Source organism: Lotus japonicus, chromosome 4 (genome assembly GCF_012489685.1).
Source record: "Lotus japonicus ecotype B-129 chromosome 4, LjGifu_v1.2".
NCBI lineage: Eukaryota > Viridiplantae > Streptophyta > Magnoliopsida > Fabales > Fabaceae > Lotus > Lotus japonicus.
This window is the reverse complement of record NC_080044.1, coordinates 56,638,369-56,659,390: the sequence shown is the minus strand read 5'-3', so window position 1 is coordinate 56,659,390 and position 21,022 is coordinate 56,638,369. Positions and strand designations below refer to the sequence as shown.

The 21,022-nt window shown below is 40.6% G+C and overlaps 1 pseudogene; it reads right to left on the bottom strand.

Moving 5' to 3' along the window:
- Positions 1-2: 2 nt before the first annotated feature.
- Positions 3-20,737, bottom strand: LOC130713025 (DNA damage-binding protein 1-like; annotated as a pseudogene).
- Positions 20,738-21,022: the final 285 nt, after the last annotated feature.

Genomic DNA, 21,022 nt, shown 5'->3' with positions numbered 1-21,022 from the left:
AACTAAAACAGACAAATATACCTGTCTGGAATAGCAGCATAGTTGAAAGGGCACATGTGACTCACTTCCTTCAGATTCACATTACTATACAGTAATTTTTTGTTACTACTATAAATCACAGTTGGCCGATCAGATGCAGCAAATACATGGGTAGTATTCTTGGATGAGAAAGTCTGTAGTGTAATAGGTTGTGTCCCAAGAGAGACCTTTTTCCTATCTGTTAACTCGCCAGAACTTGTGTTCAACATAAAGTTTAAGAGATGACCATCACCAAGGGCACATAGCAAGTAAGATATCTGGAGAATAAAATGAAGAGCAATACACTTTAATAGAAAGCTTCAGACTAGGAAACTACCATTGAAGTTAAGAAAGATGAGTTGGAAGCTTAGCAGATGTGTCAATTCAAAATCCTTGGAGCATTATTAGAAAAATATGTAACTCGAGCCAGGGTTGTCAATAGCGCGCGATCGCGGCGCTATCGCGGCGTTACGTAGCGTCGCGGAGGCTGGGCGCGACGGCAGGGGGTGTAGCGGCGCGGAAATCGCGTGGCGGCAGTAGCGGCGCGATCGCGGCCAAAAATCGGATCTGGTGCGGCGCAATTGCGGCGCGATGAAGAAAGAGGGGTAAAAACCCTAAAGTTCTGGGCGAAAACCCCAAAATGCCCCAGGATTTAAATTTTATTTTAACTTTTTAAAGGGCATTTTGGGGTTTTCAATCCTTTAATGAAACGCAGTGTTTCAAGGGAGGCCTGCTGTTCATGGTGAAAGCCCCAAAATGCCCCCATATTTAAACTCAGTTTCAAACTTTTCAAGGGTATTATGGGGTTTTCACGTGTTTAATTGAAACACAGCGTTTTGGGTCATCTTCAACCTGCGTTCTCCTCTGTTTAACCTCTGTTTTTCCCCCACGAAAACAAAGCTGCTCCTCCTTCCTCCTCCTCCTCCTCCTTCCTCCTCCTCCTTCAGTGTAGCGGTCGTAGCGCTACACGCTACAGCGCTATTGCGGTTTTGGGGGTCGCCGCTACGCGACGCTATCCGCCATTAACAACACTGACTCGAGCAATATAGTAAAATAGACATTAATGTTGCTGATCTTGTTTATTCCCCGAAACCATTTAAATGTGTAAAATCCGAAATACCCATTCTGAAAGTAGAACTTGGGAGATGAGCACCCCAAATGTTATTCCTGCATTTCAGAAATAAAAGAAATTAAATTAGTCACCCCTACGCAGAAGCAAAAAAAACAGTACACAACAAGATAGGTCAAGGAAAGCGCACCCCTTCAAACGCACAACGAAGAACAGATCGAGGTATTATCTCTCCTCCTAAATGCTCCTTTGTGATGAGATTCAGGTCAGGAAGAGAAAAAATTCGAACACTTATCTCAGTCCACATTCCAACTGCTGCTAGATGACTCTGATTGGGGTTTTCACCAATTGGATTTATGTCTAGGCATGAGACCTCATACTCCAGTTGGGCGTGCTTTACTTCCTGTAGTATGCCATCTCCAATTTCGAGGTAAACTAAATGCCCACCTCCTGTGGCCAACAAAACCTGTATCCAGGTGTAACAATAATTACCAACTCGATACAAACTTAATGTGTGCGGAGTAAAATCCAACATCTGAAATGTGCATAATGTACAAGTAATGAAATAGATTGAAGCAAAATCACTCAAATGGTAACTTTTATATGGCTTCATTCGATACTATACAAAAACTAATTGTGAGAGGCATCATTAGAGAATTCAAGGAAATGCCAAGTAAATAATAATACTGGAAGAAGGCATTTGAAAAGTAGAGCCATATCGCTCTTTGGAAACCTCCAGGGAATGCTCCCCTTCATGCTTACAAAAGCCATAAAGTCATTGCTCAAGGAAATTCGTGATAGGATTGTTAGTCAAGTTAGGCCTCCTATTAGGAAAGTTTATGAGAGAAGGAACCGAGTTACATAGCTTTTAGCCCTTGTGGTGTTTCTGTTTTGCTGAGCTGTAATGCCAGCTGTAATTCCTAGCAGATTAGTAGGAATGATTAGTATAAATAAGGGAAGCTTAGTCTTCACTAGTTAGGCAGTTATAGAGTTGATTGGTTAGAACTGAACTGCAGGGCAATTCAGTTGGCATCTCTGTAACCGTTTTCTAACTGTTCACTCAGTTTTCAATACACATTCACTGTTCATCGTCTTCCTCAGATTTCTAGGTTTTTCTCTTGGATTTACAGTACCAGATCTAACACTGGTATCAGAGCACCGTTCTGGTGCCCTGATTTCTGCTTCCTTGAACTGCGCATTGCATGAAGACGAGAAGTATGGTGAGAGACTCGAACGATTGGGAACAAGAACGAGAGGAATGGCGCACGCGATTGGAACTGGCGGAGGCGCGCGCAAAACGCACGGAGGATCAATTGGCTGCACTCGCGGCCAAGATCAACTCCAGCGGCGGCGAAACCGTGCGTAGAGAAGAAGCGGAATCCAGCGGCGGCGGAAGGACCCAGGGAGACCACGTCGAGCGCGATAGGTGGAGGAAGCTTGAGATTCCGATTTTCTCCGGCGACGACGCTTACGGTTGGACACACCGTTTGGAGCGTTACTTTGAGTTGCGCAGCGTTCCAGAGGAGGAGAAGCTGCGAGCGACACTAGTGGCCATGGAAGGTAGAGCGTTGAGCTGGTACCACTGGTGGGCTAGGTGCAATCCTGAACCAACTTGGGACGGGTTCAAGCTGGCAGTGGTTCGCAGGTTCCAGCCATCAATGGTGCAGAACCCTTTTGAGTTGTTGCTGGCGCTCAAGCAAACAGGGACAGTGGTGGAATTTGTGGAAGAGTTCGAGAAGTACGTTGGAGCTTTGAAGGCCATTGATCAAGAATTTGCAAGGGGAATTTTCATGAATGGCTTGAAGGAGGAGATACAAGTGGAGGTAAAACTTTATGAATTGAAGTCTCTTTCTGATTTAATTCAAAAGTCAATCATGATTGAAGAAAAGAATGCTGTTTGGAATAAGAAAGGAACCAGTAGCTTCAATAAACAAAATAATCACCTAAAAACCAGTTCTTACACTAAGACTGTAACTGTGGATACTAAGCCTTGGCTAGAAAAGAAAAATGAAACTGGCCAAGCTGCTACTTCTCTGGTTAGTACTCAAGCAGGGGAAGTGAATAAGTTCAGGGGGGGTGATTTCAAAAGGTTAACAGGGGCAGAGATGAGAGAAAAACGGGAGAAAGGACTTTGCTTCAGATGTGATGAGCCCTATCATAGGGAGCATAAATGCAAGAATAAGCAATTCCGAATGATTATTTTGGAGGAAGATGAAGAGGGGGATAGCGACACTGAGTTTCATGAAGTAGAAACTTTCATGTCCTTACAATTGTCTCTTTGTTCAATGATGGGGCTGACTTCCACAAAATCTTGGAAGATACAAGGAGAAGTTCATAATGAGGTGGTTGTGGTCCTCATAGATTGTGGAGCTTCTCATAGCTTCATATCACAAGATGTGGTACAGAAGTTGGATTTAGTGGTAGCTAAGACACCATCTTACATTGTAGAAGTAGGTGATGGTCATAGGGTGAAATGTAAGGGAAAGTGTTCCAAATTGTGTTTGCAGCTGCAAGGGTTAGAGGTTGAGCAGGATTTCTATTTGTTCACCCTGCAAGGGGTGGATTTGGTGTTGGGTTTGGATTGGCTTTCTAGTTTGGGAGAGGTCAAGGCTAACTTTGGCAAGTTGGAGCTGACTTTATCTAAGGATGGCAAGCTGATTACGTTAGTGGGAGATCCTTCATTGACTAAGACAGAATTGTCTTATGGTGCCTTCATGCAAATTCTGAAAGAGGAAGGAGAAGGATTGCTAATTCAGTATGACACCGCTGAGCAGAAACCAGCTGAGATCTCAGTTGTTCCAGCAGCTGTTTCAGAGGTTTTGCAGCACTTCTCAGAGGTTTTCGAGGATCCTCAAGGTCTTCCACCTCATAGGAGGTTAGATCATACCATTCACTTGAAAGAGGGGGCTGAGATACCTAATCTCCGACCCTATAAGTATCCTCATTACCAAAAAACTGAGATAGAGAGACTAGTTACTGAAATGCTTGAGGCTGGAATTATAAGACCAAGCATTAGCCCCTACTCTAGTCCCATTATTTTGGTAAAAAAGAAAGACGGTGGTTGGCGGTTTTGTGTGGATTATAGGGCCCTCAACAAAATCACTATTCCTAATAAATTTCCAATTCCTATCATTGAGGAGCTACTTGATGAACTTGATGGCGCAACTATATTCACTAAACTTGACTTGAAGTCCGGTTATCATCAAATTCGGATGAAGGAAGAAGATATAGAGAAGACGGCTTTCCGAACTCATGAAGGGCACTATGAGTTCTTGGTGATGCCATTTGGCCTCACCAATGCCCCGTCCACTTTTCAAGCTCTCATGAATGAGGTTCTGAAACCTTTTCTCCGGAAGTTTGTCCTTGTTTTTTTTTTGATGATATCTTAGTGTTTAGCAAGGATTTAGCTGGGCACATTGTTCATGTCCAGCAAGTGTTGGCTGTGCTGTTGCAAAATCGGTTAAGAGCTAATAGGAAAAAGTGTAGTTTCGGGCAATCTAGTCTTGAGTACTTGGGGCATGTAATTTCTGGTGCAGGGGTGGCAGCTTGTCCCTCTAAAACTGCAGCTATTACATCCTGGCCTGTTCCAATGGATGTTAAGGGCCTTAGAGGTTTCCTTGGATTAACCGGGTATTATAGACGCTTTGTCCAAGGTTATGGGAAATTGGCAAAGCCGTTGACTGAGCTTTTGAAGAAAGACAAGTTTCAGTGGACTGAGGAAGCTACAAGTGCATTCCAGTCCTTGAAATCTGCCATGGTTGATCTCCCTTTACTGGCTGTTCCCGATTTTAATAAGGTGTTTGTAGTGGAAACGGATGCTTCTAGTAAGGGTTTGGGGGCTGTTTTAATGCAAGAAGGAAGGCCCCTTGCTTTTTGGAGTCAAGGCTTATCATTGAGAGCACAACAAAAGTCTGTTTATGAGCGCGAGTTAATGGCTCTGGTTCAGGCTGTGACCAAGTGGCGCCATTACCTTTTGGGACACCATTTCGTGGTGAAAACTGACCAGAGGAGCCTCAAGTTTTTAACTGACCAACGCTTATTCAGTGCAGAGCAATTTAAATGGGCTGTCAAGCTCATTGGTTTGGATTTTGAAATTCAGTAGAAGCCGGGACGAGAGAACACTGCTGCTGACAGCTTATCAAGACGAGACATGTATGCTGCCATTTCAGTTGTTAATATTGAGGATGATGATTCTTGGGAGGAGGAAATGCAGCAAGATCCTAAATTACAACGGCTGGTGCAGGATTTAGTTGTTTCTCCTACTTCACATGCGGGATATGAGTTCAAGAAGGGGAGACTATTGTACAAGGGGAAGCTGGTATTGCCAAAGGGATCTAACAAGATACCTCTAATCTTGGCTGAATGTCATGACTCTCCTTGTGGTGGGCATTCAGGTCTGTTCAGAACTTTTAAGAGGATTTCTAGCTTCTTGTTTTGGGAGGGCATGCGGGGTGACATTAAGAAATTTATTGAAGAGTGTGATGTGTGTCAACGGAATAAATATTCCACACTCTCCCCGGCTGGTCTGCTTCAGCCTTTACCTATTCCCAGCCAAGTATGGCAAGATATTGCTATGGATTTTGTGGGGGGGCTTCCCCGAGTTCGGGGCAAGGGCACCATCTTTGTCGTCATTGATAGACTTACAAAGTATGCTCATTTTTTTCCGCTTGGGCACCCTTACACTGCTAGAGAGGTGGAAGCCTTGTTTGTGAAAGAGGTTGTGAAGCTTCATGGGTTCCCTTCTACTATTGTGTCGGATAGGGATGCAATTTTTCTCAGCAGTTTTTGGAAGGAGATGTTTAAATTGGCTAGCACCAATTTAAGGCATAGTACGGCTTATCATCCTCAAACGGATGGACAAACCGAGGTGACTAATAGATGTTTGGAGACCTATCTTCGGTGTTTCGTTGGCCCTAAGCCTAAGACTTGGTTGAACTGGTTGCATTGGGCTGAGTTCTGGTTTAACAGCAATTATAATGTGTCCGCGGGTATGAGTCCTTTTAAAGCTTTGTATGGAAGAGACCCACCTTTGTTGATAAAGGGCTGCACTATTCCATCAAGGTTGGAGGACGTCAACCAATTGACCCAGCAACGCGATGCTTTACTTGCTGAACTGAGACAGAACCTTTTGAAAGCTCAAGATCAGATGCGAGCTCAAGCAGATAAGCACAGAAGGGACGTGCAAATTGATGCTGGAGAGTGGGTTTTCTTGAAACTGCAGCCTTATAAGCTGAAGTCCTTGGCTGATAGACCATACGCTAAATTGGCTCCTAAGTATTATGGTCCTTTTCAGATTCTGAGCAGAGTTGGGGAGGTGGCTTACAAGTTGGATCTGCCTATCGCGTCTAAAGTCCACCCGGTGTTTCACGTTTCTTTGCTTAAGAAGGCTGTGACACCTCACCTTTCTCCACAGACCATGCCACCTATTCTGGTGAAATGGATTGATATGCCATCCAGTGACAACTCTTGGGAGCGAGCTTCAAAGATGCTGGAGACTTTTCCTTCTTTTCCCCTTGAGGACAAGGTGGTTCTTTTAGGGGGGGTATTGATAGGATTGTTAGTCAAGTTAGGCCTCCTATTAGGAAAGTTTATGAGAGAAGGAACCGAGTTACATAGCTTTTAGCCCTTGTGGTGTTTCTGTTTTGCTGAGCTGTAATGCCAGCTGTAATTCCTAGCAGATTAGTAGGAATGATTAGTATAAATAAGGGAAGCATAGTCTTCACTAGTTAGGCAGTTATAGAGTTGATTGGTTAGAACTGAATTGCAGGGCAATTCAGTTGGCATCTCTGTAACCGTTTTCTAACTGTTCACTCAGTTTTCAATACACATTCACTGTTCATCGTCTTCCTCAGATTTCTAGGTTTTTCTCTTGGATTTACAGTACCAGATCTAACAATTCGAAACAACCAATGACGTAGGAATTCCAAATCATCATTCATACCAAACAACAAAATTTTAATGACTATTAAATATTCTTTTAATGTTGCTTTGCTGACTTTCTCCTTTTAACTTAAAACCCGAGATAGCACCAGTTAGTGTTATATTCTACTTGAACGATCCAATAGATTTCTAAACACAGTATCTTTTATCGAAATAGAACTAGCATCTACTAGCAAAACCGGTGCTCGGTTCAAATTAAAATTGATGATACGAAGCTGCTCATGGGTGACAGCCAAGCACCAACCTTCAACATCCTGACAGCTAAGTTACATCAATGTTCCCATGGGAAAGAGTGGAAGGGGGAACGAGACAGATTCTGTGATTCTGCCTCAGCTCAGAAGTGCCACATTGATGAGGGAACCCATTGCATTTACAAAACCATCAAGCAAATATCACCTATTGTCTCAAATTAACATTTAAAAAAAAGAAGAATCAAACCTGGGTAGCATTTGCAGTAGCTACATTTATTGAAAAGCCTTCTGGTGCATGCCATTCATTCCATAGCTCCCTAGTTGTGGAACTGACCAGTCTCACATAGCTTGAGGTGACCTGTTAAGTTGGTTTATTAGCTAATGATTGGAAGCTACCATTTCAACAAAATAAATAAGCAAAACCAAAAACATAGAAGAGTACAAATGATGAATGTTAATTTATGGAAGCAACTTACAAAGATTACACAGACAAACTACAAACGAGCATGCAAGACTTAAGCTTTCAGAAGAAGCTCCAAGACACATAACACATAATTTCAAATCTGTTTATTTTAATTACAATGGATTCCGGTTATTTTTGGTTTACTCAGATTACGGCCCATTAATATCAGTGTATTCTCCTTAGACTTGATCAAATTTCCTTCCGTATATTTTTCGAACAACAAAAAAATCAAAGATTGCAGCAACAACTGAGCCACATCCCACTTAATGAAGTCTGCTTCATGTGCACAAGATATATCTTCTTTTAATAAAGCTGATTTCATTTCAAAGTACCGCAATTACAAAATGGAGAATGATATTTAAAGCAAATGCATACTAAATAAACTTGAACCACTGATGGATACACTTTGAAGCAACCCCTGTTAAAACTCTATGTACAAACACCATAGTAATACAAAGAAAGCAGTCCTGTCTTCTGTCTTGAGTAAGTAAAAATATGGGGAAATCTAACTTTTTTAAAAAAATGAGTTTGTTAAGATTGAAAACGCATATGTAAGGATCTCCAGATTAATCATGCCATTAATCTTTATGTAAAAGTTTAAAACAATGAGTGGGTATTTGTAATACGAAAGGGTAATACATGTTAAAAACCTTGAGAGAACCATACCACAAAGGCTAGCCATTGTGGTTGTATATCTCAAGGCCTTATAAACCCTCACTAGAATCTTATATTTCCAATATGGGACTGTTAGGACCCCATTGCAAGGTATGGGACTTGAGTCTCACATTGGAAGTATGGGATTCTAATGTGGGGTTTATAAGGCCTTGGGCTCTCCAACTACAACAGCTAGCTTTTGTGGTGTGGTTCTCCCAAGGTTCTTATCAATGGTATCAGAGCCTTCCACCATGTCTCTGAGCTGCAAACGAGCGGTGCGGGTGGTGACGCCAGCATTGCAATGTTCGCCCGGGACTAGTCAAGGGGCTAGTGCACAGCCAGCCCGCGTGGGCGCCGGGGCTGCGGAGCGTGGTGGGGTGTTAGGACCCCATTGCAAGGTATGGGACTTGAGTCCCACATTGGAAGTATGGGATTCTAATGTGGGGTTTATAAGGCCTTGGACTCTCCAACTACAACAGCTAGCTTTTGTGGTGTGGTTCTCCCAAGGTTCTTATCAGGGACTCAAGCCTCACTCCTTGCAATTGGATCCTGACATCCCACCACGCTCTTCAACCCCAATGCCCACGTAGACTGGCTGTGCACCAGCCCATTGATTAGTCCCCAGGCAAACAACGCAATGCTGCCGCTCGTTTTTAGTTGACAGACATGGTGGAAGGGTCAGATACCAATTGTTAAGAGCCTTGGGAGAACCATACCACAAAAGCTACCTGTTGTGGAGAGCCCAAGGCCTTAGAAACCCACACTAGAATCGCATAGTTCCAATATTACCTTGCAATTGGATCCTAACAGTGCATTTTTTAAATTTAATATTCAATTACTTGAGAAATAACATAAAAATCCATGGAAAGCAATCATGTAGAAAAACATAATAAATAGAAAGCCTAATTATTTTTGATTGTAAATTCATATGACAACAATTCTGCGGAATGAATAGCTTTCTCAGCATCCATTTTTCTTAGAGTTAGATAGAGAGATGCAGGTGTCGAAATCAACAAGAAAAGAAGAAAAACACCAAAGCATGAAAATAAGGTCAGAACCTACTTGTACAAGTTGATTGTGAACTGCATCATGGCAAAATAATGTCTGTACTAGAGAACAGAATCCCTCAAGCTCAATTTCATCCAGCTCATCCTCAATATTCATTGCTAAGATTCTCGTATCTCTTATGAAACTTACAACCAGGAAAGTGTCAAAAGGGTCATCTGTTGAGGATCTTAGTGACCACATTTTGATACCTTGAAGTTCTACAGATGCCTACATCAATGAAATAATATTTTACAAAGCATGCGTTGTTTGATAAAGTTTAATTTATCTTTTTCAAAATGTCTCAGGTGCAGAGGTCCCACACTGGGCCGATAGGAAGGGAACTGACCTGTTCATTGAACCCTATTTCACTACGGACAACACGAAGAGAACCATCCTTGTAAGCTCCAGAGCAGGTTACAACCTGACCTTGGCCTTGCCTTTCAAGGTCTACCACAGAGAAATCAACAATTGGCCCCAAATTGACATACCTTTCCAAAACATCCACATAAGAGCCTTTTGCATCAGGCTGTAGATTTAGTTTTATAAGCTGTATTTCATCCATCAGAAATTGTTAATACCTTATCATGTCTGAATATGGAAGAAAAAGTAAGCACCTAAGGATAAGCCATAATACATGTCAAAGTCTTAAAAGCAATATGACCAGGGTAAACAGTGAAGAAAAACATCAAGTACTGCAAAAGCTACATTATACAGATTTTGGTGAAGCAGCTAAGAACAGGAGGCGGCTCATCCTTATATTGTCTTGTTGACTTCTTTTCACTTTATTATTGTGAATTTGTTTGTCATGAAGTTGAAATGCTAAATATTTGCGATATATATGCTGTTAAATTATGTGTGGGTGATAAAATATTTTTTAAGTAACATTTCAAAAGTCTCTCAAATTTACAACTTGAGTAAATCTAAACTTGAGTTTGATAACCTTGCCATTTACTATAAAAGCAAACACTGTTCTCGGAACTACCTTTATAGTTCAAACTATAACTTTCAAGAGTTCGAATTCTCAATACAATACATGGGCAATTACCCAACTTCCGACATAGCATGCACATTCCACATCACATACAAATAATACATAATTCAGAGTTCTCCATGCTAAGTTAAAAAAAATAGTTGGACTTGGGGGAGTCAGAACTTTGGATAAAATTAACTATCACCGATATGGAATTGATAAAAATTTATACAACAATGTTTAAATTTATTATCCCACCTGAGAATCTCCATAACTTGAACCAATGTAGACAAATGCATTATCAAGGTATGATATTGTAGATGCAATGGAAGTCTCCCCAAGGGCCTCAATTTTCAGTCCTGTAACCCTAAAAAATAAATGTACATGACAAACCATAATATTCAGCAGTTAAAATACTGAATCGTTGGTTTTTTAAGGAAAAATACAGATTATTTCCTTAATCAACAAATTTATGCACAGGGAAGATTAATAAATCTGTTAAGCCAACAGTAAAACAAGACATTGGGTGATCACTTACTTTTCTTTCTCATGGGTTATTACAAGCAGACTAAGCAATCCCGTATGGTCACCAAGTAAATATCTAGAACCATCAGGATCAACTCTTCCATATGCTTTTGTAATTGACTGAAAAGCAGATCAAAAGGTATAATTTAGATACGCCCAGAAACTTTGTAATACAGTTACAGTTCATCAAATTTAAAATTTCACCGCAGATGGTTTAAATGGAAGTAGCAGAAACAGTTCTTTTACATACAGGTCTGATTGGAATAGCTTTGAAAGCATTGGCACTACAGTATACTATGGTTTCTTCACCAATAATAAGCACACCACAAAGAGGAGGGGGAACTGGTATTAATAAATCAGCCCCATTATCAAGGTTGTTCTGGGACCATGGACCCTCAACAAAATCTTTATCCTTCAGATTAACCATCATACGTCTTCACATGACGAGCATCTCTGTTGTCCTGTCATTCCAAAGCCATCAAAATGGTTGTGTTAAAAGCAGTTATGTTTGCAACCAAAGAGAAAAGCATTCTGCTCTGACTACAAACACCAAAGGACCGCTTAAACTGAATGCTGCCACAACTTTCATCTCCTTATGAAGAGGTGTTTAGATTTCTAAATAAATTTAGCTTGATTTCCAAATGGAATTCTTAAAAAGGATTTTTCTCCCAGTGTGGAAAGGAAATGGAAACAAGAATTCTCCTCGAGGAGTCAAGAGCCCATGCTCTTCTATCCATATAAGATAAATGCATAAAATCAAACAGAAACAGGCGTTGTAGATTTCTCCGCTTCCACTCCCTGACTACCTCTTCCAAACCCAAAAATAAATGAGTGTAGCAAAGGAAAACAGCAAACAAGTTAACAGCACGGACATAGTCTATTCGATGAACTAATAATACCCCCAAAACAAAAGGTGGAATAGAATTACAAATCTGGTAAAGAACCACAAAAGTTGGCTTTGAACAACCAAAGAGAAATTTAATATCCAAAACTTGGAGCTCCTCAAGCCTGAAAAAAATGTACATCATAATTTTAATAACTAAACTAAATCAGAAACAGAAACATAAATTATTATACTTATAATTTATATTTGTCAAATTTGTCAGCAAACTCATTGCTGTCAACTCTGACATTTTAAGAACTAACAAATAACTTACACCTATATATATATATATATATATATATATATATATAGCTTTATATATATAAATGTTCTCTTAAATACTATGGCAACTGAAAGTTGTACACAAAGCAACTCACAAGCCACAATCATATCAGGGGAGCATAAAGCTACGGTTGTTTTCCCAGCACATCCATTACCCAAAGTAAAAGGGGACATGATGTAAAAGACATAAAGAAACTGAACAGTATCTACATCGTTTTACATCCATGAATTTTTCCACAAAAACCATTGCAGTTTAAAGATTTGTTAAACAAGTTCCAATGTACATTTGATAAATGGAGCATCATTGTTGATAAAAAGGTCTTTTTCTACCATGATAAATGATTTTCTTTAGGACAGAGATATGAAGCCCAAGGGAGTATAGGTATCTTCACCATCTAACTGGTACAAAGTTTGGCTTGCAAACCATCTATTCAACTAAACATAGATTAAACCAGCTAATCAAAGCATATACATACGTCCTTTTTTTTTTCTCTCCGAGAAAACTACAACCAAGTTCATTATTGACCCAAATGCATGACTCATGAAAATTATCTCATGTAGAGACATGACAATATCCAACATGAAAGGTTCTAGGTCATAGTCATACATACACATTTAGGACTGTGGTATACTGGTAATAATTAATCAAGGCAATACCCTCAGTTGCTACAATTATGCACGCCTAGTAATGAAGGTCCAATGTACATTTGCTAAATGGAGCATCATCATTGATAAGAAGGTCTTTTTCTACCATGATAATTGATTTCTTTAGGACAGAGACAAGGAGCCCAAGGGAGGATAGGTATCTGATGAACTCACAGAAATGCTACTGGTTTATTGAAGAAAACAGAGACTCAATCCTCAAGTACTGAGGTTGAACTCTCAGGAATTACACAGAAGAATCAAGAACACTAACAAGAACCCTAGCCTCTGGAATTCGAGATCCAGAATCTCCCAAATCCTAACCAACTGAATAACTCCCTGTAACTTCCCCCTTTCCCTTATTTATACTACTCAGTAGTTCTAACAGAATCATAACTATTAACAGAATTAGCCAGCTGTACTATAACAGAAACAACTAACCATGCCAGCTGTTTATTAACAGATCAACTAACAATAACAGTCACACTAAGTTGTGACTTTCCTCTTGTTTCTTCTCTCATACACCTTCTTAATTGAAGGTCTATGCTCATCAATACCCCCCCCCCTAAAAGTTTCACCTTGTCCTCAAGGGGAAAATCAGGAAAAGCTTCATGGAGCTGGGCAGCAGATTCCCAACTGTTCTCACAAGCAGGTAAAGAGTGCCACTGAATTAGCACCTCAATCTGGCCCATTGTGGTTTCCCTAACAGCCAGCACTGATTCAGGTTCCACCAAAAGCTCATGATCTTCATTCAAGGCTGCTGGGAGATGTTGAGGCTGAAAATTAGTCCCCACAGCCTTCTTGAGGAGAGAGACATGAAAGACAGGATGCACTCTACTGTGAGCTGGTAGCTCAAGTCGATAAGCCACAGCCCCAATCTTTGCTACAATAGGATAGGGTCCATAATACCTAGGACTCAATTTTTCATTCATTTTCTTGGCCAAAGACCTCCTTCTATAAGGTTGTAACTTGAGAAAAACCTCATCACCAATTTGATAATCCACATCCCTCCTCTTCTTATTTGCATATGTCCTCATCATGTCTTGAGATTTTAAAAGATTAGCTCTCAGATCTGATAGCAATTCATCCCTCCCCACCTGCAAATCATTTACTGCAGCTATATTGGAAGGAATTGTAGTCCCTTGAAGAAGCACAGGTGGTTCCCTACCATAAAGAGCTTGAAAAGGAGACATTTTGGCAGATCGGTTGTAATTGCTGTTGAACCAAAACTCTGCCCAAGGAAGACAAGTAACCCATTTCCTTGGCCTGGATCCAGTAAGGCATCTCAGATAAACTTCAAGGCATCTATTGACCACCTCAGTCTGGCCATCAGTTTGAGGATGGTAGGCTGAGCTAAACTTCAGTTGTGTGCCTGACACTCGGAACAGTTCCTTCCAAAAACTACTGAGAAATAAAGAGTCTCGATCTGAGACTATGGTTGTTGGGAACCCATGAAGTCTCACTACCTCATGAAGAAATAAAGCTGCCACTTCAGGAGCTGTAAAAGGGTGCCTTAATGGAATAAAATGAGCATATTTTGTCAGCCTATCCACCACCACTAAGATTGTATCCTTGCCATTAGATTTAGGCAAACCACCAATAAAGTCCATGGACACATCTGTCCAAACCTAAGTAGGCACAGGTAATGGTTGAAGCAGCCCTGCAGGGGAGAGATTGTCAAATTTGTTTCTTTGACATGTGTCACATTCTGCCACAAAATCTCTTATATCACTCTTCATCCCTTCCCAATACACCACTGCAGCCAACCTTCTATAGGTTCTAAAGAACCCTGAATGTCCTCCCAACAAAGAAGCATGAAACTCTTTGCAAAGAATTGGAATCCTAGAAGATTGCTTGGATAGAACCAACTTTCCTTTATAAAACAACCTGTGATCCTTCAAAGTATACCCTTTATGAGCCTCAGGAACCACAATCAGATCTTGTACAATGGCCTGTAGCTTGGGATCTTGCAACATCTCAGTTTGCCACTCCTCAAAGTCATTCACCTTAAGAACTGACAATGCACAATATGAGCTTCTCCTGGACATGGCATCAGCAGCTGAATTGTCCTTCCCAGGCTTATATTGTATCTCAAAGTCATAACCTGAGAGTTTGGAAATCCATTTGAACTGCCTCTCTCCCACAACCTGTTGCTCAGTAAGGAACTTCAAACTCTTTTGATCTGTTCTAATTATGAAATGCCTTCCTAAGAGATAATGTCGCCACCTTTGGACAGCTCTGACCACTGCCATTAACTCTCTTTCATAAACTGATTTAGCTTGACTTCTATCTGAGAGTGTAGCACTCCAGAAAGCCAGAGGCTTCCCTTCCTGAGTCAAAACTGCTCCTAGACCAGTACCTGAAGCATCTGTTTCCAGAACAAAGACCTTGGAAAAATCTGGAACAGCCAAAGTAGGTATCTCTGTCAAAGTGTGCTTAAGAGCTTCAAAAGCCTGTTGGGGACTAGGTCCCCACTGAAAACTATCTTTTTTCAGTAGCTGTGTCAAAGGCCTAGCTATCTTGCCATAATCCTTGACAAACCTTCTATAGTATCCAGTAAGACCTAGAAATCCCCTTAAGCTCTTCAAGTCTTTAGGGACTGGCCACAACCACATAGCTTCCAATTTCTTGGGATCAGCTGCCACAGTTCCAGCAGATAACACATGTCCTAGATATTCAATCTGGCCCCTTCCAAACACACTCTTCTTACCATTGATTTTAAGATCATGTTGATCCATCAATTGCAGAACTTGTGTCAAGTGAACAACATGTTCCTCCATGGTCAAACTGTAAATCAAAATATCATCAAAAAAAACTAGAGCACACTTTCTCAAAACTGGTCTCAGCACCTCATTCATCAGAGACAGAAAAGTGGAAGGAGCATTGGTGAGGCCAAAGGGCATCGCCAAAAACTCATAGTGGCCCTCATGGGTCCTGAATGCTGTCTTTTCTACCTCCTCTGCCTTCATCATAATTTGATGATATCCTGATTTCAGATCAATTTTGGAAAACACTCTAGCTGGACCAATCTCATCTAAGAGTTCATCAATGACTGGAATAGGAAATTTATTAGGGACTGTGATTTTGTTCAAAGCCCTATAGTCTACACAAAATCTCCAGCTACCATCTTTCTTCCTAACCAAAATCACTGGACTTGAATATGGACTAATACTAGGTCTAATGATTCCAGCATTGAGCATTTCAGCCACTAACTTTTCTATTTCATTTTTTTGGTAATGGGGATACCTGTAAGGCCGAATGTTGGGAATGGATGCTTCTTTCAGATGAATGGCATGGTCATGTCTTCTCTGAGGGGGCAATTCAGTAGGTGCTGCAAACAGTGCTGGAAAATCTGACAAAACTGCCTTCAACAACTCTGGAGTTTCCTCTGCTTGAGCCACCTCTTTTTCTAACATTTGATATTGAAGCACATATCCCTCTCCCTGCTGTTGAATGGCTTTAACCAATGCATTCATGGAAGCTCTCTTCTTCAGCAATTCAGGCTCCCCTTTGAGGACTACCTTTTTATTTCCCAGTTTGAACTTCAAGGTCAGCTCTTCAAAATTGGCTTTGATGTCCCCCAATCCTGCTAGCCATTCTAGACCAAGCACAACATCCACTCCTCTTAATCCAAACAAAAAGAAATCTTGAGTTACCACAAATCCTTGAATCTGCACACTGAGATTCTTACACACCCCCTTGCTTTTCACTACATGTCCATCCCCTACTTCTACTGTGTAAGCTGGAGTTTCTGTAATTTGTAACTCCATTTCTCTTGCCAAGGACTGAGAAATGAAATTATGTGTTGCTCCACAATCTACCAGCACCACTATGGCAGTTCCTTTCAATTTTCCCCAAACCTTGAGAGATTTCCTTGAAGAAATTCCCTGTATACTGTTTAGTGACAAGTGCTTTAACTCCATAGCTTCCTCAATTTCTTCAGTGAGAGGCTCTAGTGTCTCAATCTCTTCTTCCTCACCATCATCCCTCAGCAACATTACCCTGAATTGCTTATTCTTACAGATATGGTTTGGTCCAAACTTTTCATCACATCTGAAACACTCCCCCTTTCCCAACTTTTCCTTTATTTCTTCCCCAGTGAGTTTTCTGTAAACTCCTCCCCTGGCTGGCTTAACTCCTACTCTCTCATTAACACTACCACTAGATGATTGCACTGTGCCCTGAGTTACACTACCACTACCACTTTTCTGTCCAGTATCAATTTGCACAGATTTCTGAAAAGTTATGGATCTAAAAGGTGGTTTGAAAGAGGAATTATACCTGCTAGTACTGCCAATTCCAGCCTTGCTCACAGCCAGGTTCTTCTGTTCCACCATCAAGGCTTTCTTGACCATGATTGTTAGAGATTTGGGCTCATAGAACTTGATTTCTGCTGCAATTTCCTCCTTGAGTCCATTAACAAAAATATCCATGTAATGCTCTTCATCAATTCCCTTGAGCATTCCTGCAAATCTCTCAAATTGTCCTACAAACTCTTCAACACTACCTTCTTGCTTCAAAGCCAGCAAAGCCGCAAATGGACTAGAATTCGAGGTGAGTTGAAATCGTTCCAGCATGGCTTCCTTGAACTTGGTCCAAGTAGTCACCTGGTTGCAGGTTTCCCACCATTGGTACCAGCTCAATGCCTTTCCATCCAAGGCCACCATAATCGCTTGTACCTTCTCTTCCTGAGTCGCCCCCTTCAGTCGGAAGTAGCGTTCCAATTTCTGAATCCAACTGTACGCATCTTCTTCACCCTGGAAAACTGGAATGTCAAGCTTCCTCCAACGCTCTGTTTGTGCATTTGCAGTGCGCTGAAGATTCTCTCGCGCATCAGCTTCATCTCTTACGCTTCCCGGTTGTCCTCCGTTCAAGGTGCGCTCCTCCTCCATTCGTCGGCGTTCTTGCTCGCCGTCGCTGTCGCCGTGCTCGCCGGCTCGCCGGCGCGTCATCGTCTCGACAATAGCTTCCAGATTGCGAAACCTCTGCTCCACGCGTTCATGCTCGATCGCACGCTCTCTCCGTTCTTCGTCGCGAATCCTCCTGTCTTCTTCGCGATTCCTGCGTTCTTCCTCGCGATCGCGATTCAGAACCTCAATGAATCTCTCAATCGCTTCCACTCTGGCTTCCATTCTGCTCGCTACCATAGACAAATCGATACCACAGCTCCTGGATGGAGCTCTGATACCAATTGATGAACTCACAGAAATGCTACTGGTTTATTGAAGAAAACAGAGACTCAATCCTCAAGTACTGAAGTTGAATTCTCAGGAATTACACAGAAGAATCAAGAACACTAACAAGAACCCTAGCCTCTGGAATTCGAGATCCAGAATGTCCCAAATCCTAACCAACGGAATAACTCCCTGTAACTTCCCCCTTTCCCTTATTTATACTACTCAGTAGTTCTAACAGAATCACAACTATTAACAAAATTAGCCAGCTGTACTCTAACAGAAACAACTAACCATGCCAGCTGTTTATTAACAGATCAACTAACAATAACAGTCACACTAAGTTGTGACTTTCCTCTTGTTTCTTCTCTCATACACCTTCTTAATTGAAGGTCTATGCTCATCAGTATCTTAATCATCTAACTGGTACAAAGTTTAGCTTGCAAACCGTCTATTCAACTAAACATAGATTAAACCAGCTAATCAAAGTATCTGCATACTTCCTTTTTTCTCTCCGAGAAAACTACATCTAAGTTCATTATTGACCCAAATGCATGACGCATGAAAGTTATCTCATGTTATAATATCCAACACGGTCATACATAAACAGTTAGGACTGTGGTATACTGGTAATAATTAATCAAGGAAAAACTCTCAGTTGCTACAATTATGCACACCAAGTAATGAGGGACAAATTGTAAATAAATTCTGTGTGGAGACAATTAAAAGATAATAGGATTACCTAATACTAAACGCTTCCTTGAGTTGTCCTTTATTATCGAAGGGAATAACCTGGAAGGTCAATGAACAGTGAATCACCAAAGTAGTTAAAATGAAACTGAAAACCTGAATGTATCGTCATTCTAATCTAACATCTTTGCAGGATAATGAACGAGAGGAAGTTACATACTTTAAACAAGCCATCATACAAATGGAGTCCAATCAACCTACAATCAGGATCGATAATGCCAATCTGCAGAAAGAGAAATGTATAAATGCTCAAATGAACTGAACAATAATCATCTGAATTTAAACTAGAAAAAACATTGGTGTTGTTAAAAATTATAAGAACTATGAGAACACAATCACCGCCCATGAATAATTAGAAGTGAAACAATTTATATACCTGTCCATTATCTGTGGGTCGTCCTATACGATCAGACACATCCCCCATAGCCCTGGATGACAACAATCCAGAAAATCCAACAAACAAACGAGATAAACAACATTGCTCTTAGCCTCTTACTAAACATTTCAATTTATAATTTACACACACACACACAAGATTCTAATTGTAAAAAGTACACCAAAGTGAAATTATGAGCTGGGGATCCCATTGGAATTGAGTTACAATGCCTAATTTAACCCTACATCTTCGTCCCGCTATACATTCAACAAAAACAATCTCAAGAAAAACTTTTAACCTTCATTCTTCACTGAAATTCCCAGCTTTCGCGGTTAAACCACTGATTAAAACAAAGAACCAACAACCATTAATCCCACCCTAAGGAAAGTAAAATTGCTGCCTAGTACGTGAGGCTCAGTCTATGGAAGGGAGATGAAAGCAAGTAAGAAAGGAAGCTAAAATTCTAAGGGATCATTGCTAGTTTCAAAAGGACCCTAAAATTCTAAGGGATCATGGTTATTTTCAAAAGGATGCTAATTGCCTTCTTCATAGGCTCTAACTCCTAAGAGAGGATACAAAACTCATCAACCAGGATTTTCTGGCCATACATAGTGTTTAAGCAGCTGATAAACTAACAAGCACGCAAAAAACACACATCGCGAACACTATTATGTTTTCATTTCTTTAGCCAATGGTGACATATGAAAGCCTTGCTTCAATGACTATTGACAATTTTAGGCTTATACAAATGCGCAATTCAGTTTTGATGAATAAAGATGCTTGCGCCAAAGATACGAAACTGTCTTTCACACACAGCATACAAACTTCTGCTTCCTAAACTAACTAAACGTATTAGCACTAACAAGCAACTGACACCCCAGCATCAATAATTGATGAATTTTTTTAAAAAAAATATATATTAATTACAATTAATATTTCTTCTCATTCATACCTTGTAACAAGTTCAGAAGTCTCAGGATCCCATTGAAAAACACAGAACTTGTATCGCTTAGTCGCAACAAACAGATAATCCTGTGCTTCACCCTGTTTGAGACCAAACCAGCAAAGAGGGGACTATTATGTCAGAATAAAATTACAAAAAAAATAGATAAAATTCAAGAAAAGTAGCTGGTTTGTTCTTTCTTACATGAGGGCGGAAGAGTTCAAGGGTGGCAATTCTTCCATAAATGGGCACATCTAACATGGGCTGCAAAGAGAAATTTCACATTCATCTTACTCTATTACAAATTCAACCAAGAAGGAACATGCAAAGAGAGTAGAAAACAAGAAAGAAATGGGATATACCTGCAAGCCCTGAGGAGAGAGCAAATGAATCTCGATACGGGTGCATTTCCTGGAAGAAAAACAAAGAGGAATGAATGAATAAAATTGAAGAGTGAGTGAGGAGAAACCCTAAGAATGAATGAGAGAGTGGAGTATCGAATTTACGCGACGATGAGATTGAGGTCTTGAGGGCCGGTGAAATTGCCGACGCAAGAATGGGTAACGTTGGTGGGTTTGTGAGCTGTGACGACGTAGTTCCATGTACTCATCGTTTTCTTCTTCTTCTTCACTCTTCATTAACGATGCTGATTGCTACGAATCTCAGTTCTCACAGTGAGAACCACAGAGCGTTACCTAGCTTCTTCCTTAGGGTGCTGCAACTGTAAACAAACCCTCACCACGAACCACGAGCGAAGTTCGAAGCCCTCGTTGTGTGCTGTGAGTTTTCGTTCGGTTTTCACTGGTTTTTGCCGGGAAGTGAAAATATTTAAAATGCATATTTAATTAGTGGAAATAGATAATTTATTTAGTAAAGTGTTAGCATCCTCTATACCCCTACCACCTCACTAGTAGATTAAGACCTCTTTCCGCCCTTCATTCTCGCTATCTATTCAAAGCAAACAAATTTAATAGCACTAGCATCAACTATCTAATTTATCTCAATTATCTAAGTAATTTCTGCTATCTATGTTATATCAATATTAAAGAATTCACTAAATAAATTATCTATTTTTACTGATTAAATATGCATTTT